Source organism: Manduca sexta, unplaced genomic scaffold, assembly GCF_014839805.1.
Source record: "Manduca sexta isolate Smith_Timp_Sample1 unplaced genomic scaffold, JHU_Msex_v1.0 HiC_scaffold_3268, whole genome shotgun sequence".
Taxonomy (NCBI): Eukaryota; Metazoa; Arthropoda; class Insecta; order Lepidoptera; family Sphingidae; genus Manduca; species Manduca sexta.
Genome location: NW_023594317.1, coordinates 1 through 12,768, shown reverse-complemented (window position 1 = coordinate 12,768; position 12,768 = coordinate 1). Strand labels below are relative to the sequence as shown.

The 12,768-nt window shown below is 30.1% G+C and overlaps 1 long non-coding RNA gene across 1 annotated transcript; it reads left to right on the top strand.

Annotated features, from left to right (window-relative positions):
• The first annotated feature begins 761 nt into the window (after window positions 1-761).
• On the top strand, window positions 762-7,683 carry LOC119192845. Its single transcript, XR_005113763.1, has 3 exons — window positions 762-2,652; window positions 4,337-4,498; window positions 7,658-7,683. It is a non-coding gene; the product is annotated as an uncharacterized LOC119192845 (long non-coding RNA).
• The last annotated feature ends 5,085 nt before the right edge of the window (window positions 7,684-12,768 follow it).

Here is a 12,768-nt window from a genome sequence, read left to right as displayed (position 1 = left end):
TAGACATTGAACAATGATTACCCTGGGTACGAAAATACAGAATAGCTGTCTTTATAATGAGGATAGGAACATCATTTACAGCCACTTACGTATAACTGACTGAAGCCAAGCGCCAGCTTCTTATATAAAATATCACTAACACATCGCATAAATTTTATTTCACAATAAAAAATATATGTTTTACCAGATCAATTAAACCGTAAAGATTTTTAAATCAATATCAAGAAACTATTGAATCAACTGACCTTTCGAAGCAATCAAGTAGATCTCAATTGGGGTTGATTTTCACAGCTTGTTTTCGTCTCTTCAATAGGTACTAAGTAGGAAGTAAAAATTTCGTATACATGCAATAAATAGTATTTCAGTAGAAATCTTCAAAACTTAATTAAAACGTAATAGCACAATAATAGCAATGTAATGTTTAAAATAGAAACAGAACTATTCCTAGAATACGTATCAAATAGAATTATAATATAAACGACTACGTATTGCCTTGTTGCCTTTCGATGGAATCAAAGACAATCACCAGAGACCTTTTTTTTGGTTTGATTTACAACACCAGAGACCAATATACCAGACCCGTTTAACTCGGCGTAAAAAAGTAACACAATAGCGATGAGCAGCTATCTCACTTTTCACGATTTTTCCATACATTTAATGAATCGTTCCTTAAATGTCTCTTTCTACACAACGTCCTTTATTAGTGTGTGTATTATAGTATAAGCTGTCATTCGATCGCAAATAAGCGTCTCTAATCTCGGATTCTGAAACGACGCGTAGCGCCATTTTTATTGTGGTTAACCTTTAACCGCTGCTTTGAAATTGAATTTTCCGTCGCAATTCGCTATTTTGATTTGAAGGCGGTTTTCATTTATTTATTATCTAATTATAGTGCTTTATTGTGTGTGAATGTTTTTGTAAACAGTATATTATAAAAGCAATCATTTAGTGTTTACCAGTTTAAACGTGTAATTGTTTTTTTCGTATAGTTTGATTTATTTGATAATATCATGGTTTATAAGTGCTCTGTTCCCGGGTGCAGTACTCGAGGCCGAGGTATTAAATATTATAGTGTGCCGTTCACAAATAAAAAAAGGTGGGAAGAGTGGTTAAGTTTATGTCCATTCCTACAAAATTATCCTCCTACTCAACGCGAAAACATTCGTTTTGTCATAAACATTTTATTCCCGAACATATAAAACAGAATCTAAGATTAACACCTAATGCGATTCCTTTAGTAAACTTAGGAAATACAGATAAATATAAAGTTACAAACCGAGATTTGATATTAGAAATTGAACCCACTAGTAGCATTACTGAACCCTTTATTTTTAAAGTAGTTAACCCTTCTGAACTTAATCGACCCACTATAGAGCAAAATTGTTCTATCATACAAGAACATCAAAGTTCTGAGCTGTCTAGCACGGTATCAATTCATGCTTCATTGAATGAAGCAAATAGTAGTACTCCAACTCAATTTACTCCCAATATACCTCACAATACGCAATACCCAATATGTATAACCCCTTCCACATCAACCACCATTGCTGTGTGTAATGAGCACAAATTAAAAGTCACAGCCTAGTTAAACGTAGATTAACTAATCGTATTAGATTAAATCCCAATGAATGTACCCCTCGTAAACGAATTTTACGCTCTTCAATTCACATTTTAAAGAATAAATTACGTCTCTTGCAATCAAGGTATAAAAGTTAAAGACTAGATTTGACCTTCATGCACCAAAACAAAGGTGTTCTTGAAAAATATAACATTTTGAGTACATATGGGAAATTATTAGTAGATTCACAATTACGTTTGACTGGTAATTCATTAAAAGGTCGCCGTTACACAGACTCAGAAAAAGTTTTTGCTTTATCATTATATAAGTTAAGCCCTAAGTGCTATAGATTTTTACGAAAACATTTAGCATTACCATGTAAATCCCGAATTAATTCTCTACTCAGCAATATTCCTTTGAGGCCTGGTATTAATGACTTTATATTTCAACATTTGGCAGATGCTGCCTTGGATAAACCCCGCAATAGACAGGCAATGCACATTAATGTTTGATGAAATGTCCATTAAAAAACACTTAAATTTTAATTTCTTTACTGGGGTCATTGAAGGTTTTGAAGATATAGGTTCTGGCAAACGCACAAACAATGTGGCTGATAAAGCTTTAGTTTTTATGTTACGGGGTTTGTTTTCTCCTTGGAAAATTCCAATTGCATTTTATTTTGCTCGAGATGGGGTTAAAACATTTGTTTTAAAAATATTATTAAAGAAATAGTATTAGCAGTTTTAAATCTGGATTCATAGTAAGAGCTACAATCAGTGACCAAGGTTCTGCCAATGTTGCTGCTATTAAGTCATTAATATCAGATTCTAATGCTGAACTCCTACGTAGTAACAAATATACCAATGACATCTGTTATAAAATCGGCCCAAACCAACTGTACCATATCTATGATGTACCTCATTTATTGAAATGTTTTCGCAATAATTTTCAGAAAAAACCTACTCATTGGCAACCAAAGGGCAAAGTGGGAGTATATTGAGAGACTTTATAAAGTGGATGGTTTTGGTGGCAGAGCAAGAAGCACCAAACTTACTGAGAAGCACATAAATCCAACTTCATATGACAAAATGAAGGTAAATAAATATACATTGTTCTATCACAGTTCTGTTTACAAGTCTTGACTGATTGATAAAAGATTGAAATCCTCCCTTATTTAAGCATGATTATTGTACTTTGATAATTGCTCCTAATATACTTTTCAATATTGACATTATTAAAATTACCCTTATACAAACTCTAATTGGCCTAACTGGCATCATATTTATTGTGCTGCTTCAAATAATAATGCATCAACTGTAGGCATAGGAGTTTGTCACCTACAAATTAATATTATAAAAAACCTCCTGGACTGGATTTATTTTGTCGACAGCTGCCATAACAGTTGATAACAGGTCAAATAATGCCATATGAATAGAACTGTGCTTATGAAAACCTTTTAGATCAGCACAGAATAATTTATGTTTTTCGAAATATGAGTAATGAGCACAGTTAGTCTGTAAATTACTTTCCCAATAACTTTTGAAAATTACGAATTTTTGCTATAACCATAATAAAACATTATAGACCTATAATTCTTCATATTACTTTTTTGGAATATAATATATTCATTATCCATAAATGTTATGTTGCTTTCAATAATATTAACAAAAATTCTTCATATTACTTTTTGTATAATAATATATTCATTATTCATAAATGTTATGTTGTTTTCAATAATATTAACAAAATAATAAATAAATTCATCTATGCATTGTCTGTGAGATTTGTATATGTGATTATTTTTATTTTCGTTATTGACTCTTGATACTTGTAGTATGAATTTGTTAATTATTTGCCATGCAGCTTTAAACTTATTTTTGGAGTTATTTATGAAATTATTATTTTGGGCTTTTTGAGTTATCTTTATGATTTTTCTATAAAGTGTAGAGTATTTTTAAACAATCAGTCTATTTTTTCAATTCGGTTTAAATCTATATTCCCATAATGTCATGTCGTGTGCCAAATATGATACATCTACCTTATATCACCGCCTTATTTTACTTGAAATCCATCCTTGTTCTTTTAACCATGACATAATAAATAAAACTTTATGTATATTCATCATACAGAATCATGTAAAAAAATATATATTATTTATAGATTTAAAGAACACTTATAATGAGATGCATGCATTTATCACTTAAAGCAACAATATTAGTTAGTCTTTGTTACTCTTCGCGATAATATGTAACTTAAGGTTATAGCTTAAGGTCCATTTTTCATACATTTTGTTTAATACGACGAAATTTTAAAGGCCGAAATATCCATGCATATTAATTATTTTTACGTTTTTCTTTCAACTGCGAGAACTAATCACTAACTAGACGTGAATTTAAATTCTTTACTTGTCAATACTTGTTTAGTTACCCAGATTAAAGGTGAAACAAAATGTATGAAAAATGGACCTTAAGCTATAACCTTAAGTAAATTATTAAAAGTATCACTGTCTTTCACATTGTTCGACAATTTATTAGACAGCTGTGCACCAGGGTCGTAGCTTAGCGGGGGGTGAGTGGTGGTGGGCTACCTTAAAATACTAATGCAATACCTTAATAATCAACTATAACAAACTAAACATTTTCCATTTCTTATAACGAAGCCTAACAAACTAGATGCTTTTTTTAATTATATATTCCATATGTGGAATCCTCTAATGAATGAGTCCTCTAAATTGCTCAGTAACAATTTGACATCGTCGGGAGAATTAATGGACTTCAGGATCTTTAGGTCATCAGCAAACATGAAAGGTGTGGAATGATGCAAGCAATTGATAATGTCATTTATGAACATATTAAAAATAACAGTCCCAAATGGGAGCCCTGTGGGCACCCCAGAAGCAATATGATGGAAATTGGAACTAAAACCATTAAGAACCACATGGTAAGTGCGACCAGTAAGATAAGATTGAAACCATTCATACATGTGCCAAGAGTACCCATACCCGGATAACTTCTGCAGCAAGAGTTCGTGAAAAACGTTGTCAAAAGCCTTACTGAAATTTGTATATATTACATCAGTTTGCATGTTATTGTCTAAGACTTCTGAAAGCAACTCAGTAAAAGAGACCAAATTAGTGCTTGTTGAGCGAAATTTAACAAAACCATGTTGGTGTTCAGTTAAAAATGGTTTGAAGTAAGCTTCCAGATATGGAAATACTACAAATTCAAACAATTTTGCCATAGTAAAAAATAGAAATCGGTCGATAGTTGGACATTAATGTGTTATTGCCCGACTTGTGTATCGGCACCACTCTAGCTACCTTCCATTTCTTTGGAAAAATTCCGGTTTTCAGTGATTTTTATAGATTTTACAAAGTGGACTAGTCAGATTTCTTGTTCATGCAACAATAAAATTTGGTGGAATATTGTCTGGGCCAGAACCTTTGCTTATATCAAGAGTCTTAAGTTTACGTGAAACTTCATTAAGTGTGATGTGCAACGACGTAAAACTACGAGTCCAAGTCCGAGGAGTAACTCGCACAGCTATCCATGAAATGATAAGAAAAATTCGGGTTAGCATCGACATTCGACTCCATTAGTATCTTTCTCGTACACTGATGCAAAGTGCGAAGCAAACATATTACATATTTCAACTTCTTTGGAACTAACTTGATTACCATCGGACATCGAAGCTGGGAGAAAGCAAGATCCTCTTCTTTTGGCCTTGATGAATGACCAAAAATGATTATAAAAATTTTAAATATTATCTTCTATACTTTCAAGATAATGTATTATAACATTTATTTAATAAGGATCTGCAACTCTCTCTGAGTAATTTAAATTCTATTCCATTTAACGGGTTCTTAAAAATTTATAGCATTGCCGAAACTTATTTTTTTCTCAACATACATATGAGGTTGCGATTAAACCCAACCGGATACTTATTACTTCTTAGTTTAAATTTAGGTACATAAAGTTGGATAGTCTCATGTAAAATACCGTAGAATTTAGTGAGCATATCATTGACGCCGTTGTGACCAAGTACCTTTTCCCAATCTACATTATCGAGATGTTTCCCAATAGCATCGTAATCGCCTTTCGTATTCTCGCATCGTATCTATGGGCGCAAATTTATATTTAGTGATTATATTATTATGAAAAAGTCTAGAATATTAAAGAATGATATTTAAATAAGTATTTACAACCGCAATTCTGTTATTTATTAAGTTTCAGAATAAATTAGAAACTGTATTGACTATTTGAGTGTTTGGAAAATAATGGATATTTATTTATATCATTATTTAATTGTTTATGTAATCTAAACGTCTAAAGTAAATTCAATTAGAATTGTTAATATTATCCTGATTTCTATATCATTGTTTTAATCTATAAGTAAAAATATTCACACCTTGTTAATAGCGGCATCTGTTAGAAAATAATGTAAAATAATAGTTTGCTTACTTAAAAGTTATTTATGTAAAGTAATATTATATCTAATTATGTAAAATTCATTATAATATTAATTTTGAATATTCAGCTATAACCTACGATTTATTGTACAGTAATTTTAATTATTTTTCTAAAAAGGAAGTTGCAGTTAAATTCACTATGACTCAATTGGATTATATAAAGCCTGGTCATTTTAAATTCACTTCACTTGTGTTCCAAGATCAAGAGAGAATAAACCAACCAATATTAAGTTTGTGTTTTCATTATAATGGACTCCGAACACGTGGATACTGGCTTATCTCCGACATATCCATAATCAGATTTCTTTATTTAATTTCGTTACCATATCAATCAATGAATCAATTCATTTATTTTGCAAATATGGGTACCTTAAGTATTAGGTGGTGTATTTTATAACATAGCGTCTTACCATATTTAGGCGAATGACGTGCAAAAATTACAATATAAAGTTAAGCTAAAATAACAATTTAATATTAATATAGTATATTAATATAGTATAGCATTAGGTAGGTATGATAATATAATATAATCTATCACAGTTGTTACAAATTGTTACACAAAATTATTCCTGTAAATATTCTCTTATATAATAATATGTCTTATCAATTAAAAGGTTTTAATTTACGTTTAAATATATCTATGTTTTCTATGTTTACAATACAACTTGTAATTTATTATATTATATTCTTGGACCCATGCAGATACCGCTCTTATCTAATAGAGCTGTATTGTTAGGTGGCATTTTTATTTCGTTTGCTATAATATTTAGTGTACATAATATATGTAGGTTTCTTTTTACAAATATTGAAATTTCGTATATAAATAAACTAGTTAATGTAAGAATTTTTCCTTAAGTTCCTTCCAGTTTTAAGTTGCAGTACACCTGGAGCCCTAAAAATCGTATGGCTTCTGCCTGTAAGTGATAATTTATAGAAAGCAATTTAGTTGCTGACCTATTCTTGAAAAAAATAAGATAATGATTTCTTATATTTACGCGAATGTTAGACATTGAAATTAAACTAATTTTCGGATTCTATCGCGGTGTTCGTATTTTATTTTCTCCCGACGTTTCGAAGACTTTGCAGCCTTCATGGTCACGGGGATCATGACCATGAAGGCTGCAAAACGTCGGGAGAAAATAAAATACGAACACCGCGATAGAATCCGAAAATTAGTTTAATTTCAAAAATAAGATGTTTTACTTTAAATTAATTTATAAATGGTTTTCTGTAAGCCAATTCACAATGTCCTCTAATGCCTTATTTACTCTAGCCTCTAGTAATAACTGAGTTTTCTCAGAGAATAGTACCGTACTATCATCAGGAAATAAAATTATATCATCATTACTGATCCTTTTCCTTTCATGTTTCCAATAAATCGTATTCTGTGATTAAATTAACCACTTTCCCCAACTTGAAATTGGCATAATGTACAACAATTGTCATAAAAAAACCTTAATATAATATGTTAAATTGCCGTATTCTTGTGAAAGTATTGGCCAGAATATCAATTTCTTTGGGCCATTTAATTAAATATCTTTAAGCTCATAACAGATTAAATAATCATACCATGATTAAAATCGTTCATTTATTAATTTACTAATATATTATTTATATTATTAACATTTCAGGTCAAATTTGCAGCCCAAGTTTTTAGCCGGCAAGTGGCTACATCAATAGAAAAATCCAGATGAAGTCTCTGCTATCTCCTCCAGGATCATGATTACATAAGTTTAAATGAAGACATTGGAAATGGTTTGTTCACAGCAGAAATTCTTCTTTTATAAATAATTTGTTTGATAGTTTAAATGGTTTTGGTCATTATGGGAATAAGTTAAAACATGCTCTTTCATATAATTCGGAGCACATTGCATTCTGGAATGATGCTGTGAAAAAGCTAGCTTCAATGCGCTTTGACGCTTCCAATGAAAGGGAAAGGAAGCCTTTATCACTGAAGCATTTTGAACATAATATAAAAACAATAAAACATTTGTGGTCAGATCTGCTGAGAATTGATGGTGTTAAATTTTTAAGTCTTAGACGTCTTAATCAAGATCCGATAGAAAACTTTTTTGGTCAAATAAGGGCACATGGTAATTTTAGTACAAATCCTAATTGTACTCATTTTGTATCGGCTTTTAAAACCTTGTTGATTAACAACATTACTACCGGTAAATCTTTATACACTAATTGTTCTGATGATGATGACAAAATGTTGGGAACATTAAAACATTTAGTCAGCCACCAAAAATATGGTTCATACACTGATAGTCTTCAATGTAATGAAACTAACTTTATAGAAATTTCTATACCTAACGAGAATATATTCCAACATAAGTCTGTACCATATATTGCTGGTGCAGTTTGTCGTTTTGATGTCCAATTTGAACTGCAAAGATTGTGATAATTGTACAAAAGCACTATTATCTCAGAGAGAGTCATTTCACGAATTAATTAATTTAAGAGAATATAGTTCCAATGTAGATAGGTTATGTTATCCTTCTAATAATTTTAGTCAAATGGTCTGGCAGAGTATTTACATTATTGACAAGATGATGCCATTTCTTTGCAGTGTTTATATTTATTCTGACTTAATAAGTAATTTAATAAAATATATTGACACTACTTGGTACAACTGTAATATTCACAAAACGGCTGTTATTAAAGCTTTTGGTCCTACATAGTTAGAATGCAAGTTAAGCAGTGGTGTATTAATTTTAATAATAGAATGAATAATATTGATTCAAGGCCTAAAGATATAGAAATGGAAACTCTAATCCGTGAGAAAGTCACAAAAGGATTGAGTTATAGATCACAAAGAAGGCGTAGTTCCTAATCTCACTTAATTAAAGTTCTTCATAGTATTTTGTCCACAATTATTACGATTTTTGCAAATGAAATTGATGTTTTTAAAGTGTATTACCCACATTTTTGTGGTTTTAAATTAGCTATTATGCTTTCTGTTTATTGTATAAAATCATAGTAGTTTTAAAATAATCTTCATTATGGTGACTGTTAAGCAAATAGTTGTTAAAATCTTATATACATAATTATGCTTGTACAACCTAAAATGAGCCTACCAGATAATTGTCAAGTAAATAAATTACATTTCTACAAAAAGTATTATGTGTATGTTTCCCAAATTGTTCATATTTTTATTGATTTACATTGTGCAGAATTAGTAATTTTACCTTTAATTTAATATTATATTTTCATTATAATGTATTCAACATTTTCTGTATTTTGTAGCATTTTTAGTAGCAAATGTGCCATTATATGATATTGCAAAATGTTAAATTATGCATGGAATGCTTTTCGTGAGAGAATAATCATATTCAAATAAATTCTTAGTTTTGTGTTGTTAGATTAGTTATTATACCTAATGCATAGTGTATAATAGTGAATAGCTTAAGTATGGCTCTTTATATTGTGTAAAATTATAGTGCTAGTCTTCACAATTATCTTAATTTTGCTAACTGTTAAGCAAGCCGTTGTTAAAATCTCATATGCATAATTATGCTTGAACACGGTAAAATAAAAATGTTTATGTTTCCAAAATAGTTCATATTTCTATTCATTTACTATGTACAAAAATATTAATTTTACCTTTTTATTTAAAATCATGTTTTCAATATAAAATATCTAACATTTTTGTCCTTTGTAGTAATTTTTCTTTCAAATGTGCCACTAGTCAGTCATTGTATTGTCATTATTTTTAATTTTATGTAAATTGTTACTGTTAAATTTATATGCAATCCAATTTTGTTTCTTGTAAGTTATTGTTGATTTATATGACAAAATATTAATAAGTGGAAGACAACCAAAAATCATGTTGTTGCATTTGCCTTTATAATATTGAATTGTAATGATGAAAATTAAAATTATGTTGGTAAATGTAAGCGGCTGAACGGTGTGCACTATTTATGTATTTGCTTTATGCCAGTCCATGTTTTAATCCGTGCACCACCTTATATAAGCTATGTGACTACTTTGTATACAACATCTATAAAAATATTTGGTAATTGATGACAAAAAATAAGCCCGGAGTTTCTTTCTGCCTTTCTTCTTCGGGTAGTCATCTCTTAGGTAGCTAGTGAAAGGCTGGTGGATTAGCTAGGTAGGGGCCTATATTGTATTCTTCGACGGCGAAGATCGTGATGCATTCCTTTTATTTTATTAAGATTATATCATATACCTTTTGTCCTGTCGGCCCGAGCTGACTTCTTTCGTTTTTTTATCCTTTATATATCAATTATTTTTTAAATTTTAGCGTCTGTAGTGACTCAGTGGTTTGTTCATTAATTTATTTGATTTGTTTTAAACGTATCATAAGTACAGCAATAACTTTGTTTACCTATATTTTATTTTATTGAACAGAAAATGCAATTATACGGGCTGCAATTTTAAGTAAAAATTATTTTCGCTGGCTATCGGTAGATTCTGAAATTATGGTAAATTGGGCGTGAAAAGTAATGAAAACATTACTAATAAATCTTTATATTTAGATAAGAAAAGTTGTTTTATTTTATTTGTCAATATTTTAAATGGGTAAACACGTGACACTACATTTACGCCGTGTACTCACTGTAGCAAATCGATAACCGATTTTTTTGTATTAGTGTGAAACCGGCCTAAGCACATCCTTAATTATTTAAAATCGGTATATTCGGAAAAATATCGATTTTCAATACGGCTACGTCTCTAGTACTACGGCCATATTTATTTTTCAACATAACCTGTGTGTAAGTGAGAATAATAAGGGTCATAGGTTTTCACCCGGGAAAGAAAGAGAGTTCCAACTATTCATGAATTAATTGTATAACATAATATAGACATGAAACGCATGCTAGTGTGGGTTTCCTTATCGTGTTAAAATCAATGTATGAAGTTAACCGTCTCTCTAGTTTATTGGTCTCTGGTCTCCACTCTTTTTTGCTATAATTGCTATAATTTCGGGTTTAATTCTGTTTGACTTTGTAATTTTCGTACAATTGGTTTATCAATGCTAATTAATCACAGCTAACGTATGTTCTTTCATTTATGTAAAAAATAGTATTTTTGCAGAACGTATATTAAGTTAAATTTAATGTCAGTGTACTTGATTTTCGTAAAATTAAATAAAAAGTTATTTATAAAGTCACCTTATAATTTGCTATATTTTGAGCAATATTTTGAGTTAAAAGTAAATAACTAATTGATTTTGTCGCAGATTATTAATTATAACGAGGAAGACGTGGTTCAGTTCACTGACCATTAAAAAGTAAATGACCATCATACAAAATCTTTTCATTTAACAATTCACGACTTCAACTTTTTTGATTTGGCTTGATAAGGATGTGCATAAGGTACTATGACAGCCGCTTTTTGAAACAGCTTTTTTAATGAACCATACCAGAATTTCGTTGTTTGTAGTTTTATAATACTTTAACTATTATATGTAAAATTATGATATTGACAAAACTCATTGAAAAATTTTCACAGAATGGTAACTATAGGATGAAATTTTAAAAATTAATACATATATTACTAAAACTTAACCGTTAACAATATATATACTTATAATTTGAATTAACCCATGCATAAATCATGCTGGTGTCACAAGATTGCTACTGTGATTGTTATTACTACCTCAGTGGCGTAGTTGTAATATGGTGTTATACAACGCAATAAAGTCTTAGTTTAAACAATGGGTTTGGGTGAATATTGAGGTTTTCACTTAGTATCATACAATACTCTGGAATTTGTAACCAATATGAAACATAGACTAACTAGCCATTCACATTAACTATGAATTGAAAAACGCATTACAGCTAAATTGGACGCACAGTTGCCCTATATCTTATATTTCAGGGATAAACATTCGGGAGTATGGTATGTAATGCTATTAATTATATACTTAATACATAAATAATTATTTATGTTATATTTCAAGTGTTACAATACCATGGTAGCACATAGACACAGCACTATCAGACAAGAAGAATTAAATTTCAATTTTGTTTAAACAACTCATCAGCTCAGAAACTATAACCAACTTGTTTAATACTATGAGAAAAATACTGGTTGTTAAAAATATAGAGTGCAAAATTGATTGTCCTAAGTGTATCTTATATTAAAGTCTTGTCTTCTTCTCTGGAGGAGGTTTCATGTTTCCTGTTTTATTTCTTTTTTATTTCACTATGTCCTTGCAATGATCCATTAGTCATTAAATCTGTACTAGACTAGGATGTGGTTCCTGCTTTATAGTTATGTTATTTACATTCCCATCAGTAGATTTATCACCAGCTTTTTATGCATCGTGGGCACCATCTTCACAGTAAACCATCTGAAAAATTATAAAATGATAACATACTACGATTTACTCCATTTTTGTAAGATTTCTCAAAAATATTCATATTTTAAAATCCTAAAAAATGAAATATAAGTCTTTGAAATGTTAGAGCTAGATGTCAAAAACAAAAAATGGGACAAAAATACTGTGTAGACTATAGAAAGAGATGAAATGATTACCCCTCTACACGCCCATTCTTATACATTGCAATATTTGAAATATGAATTGCTAAATGAAACCAATTTTATTGCCATTTTGACTAAAGACCTGGTTTTCTAATTTTTGTTGCTTATTCTAAAATAATCGTTAAATGTACATAAAATATTCTGTGATAATAGTATAAGGCCGACATTGACTGGAGCAGAATTGACGCATGACGATCGAATCGTATTTATTCGTTTTAGCTCGGTG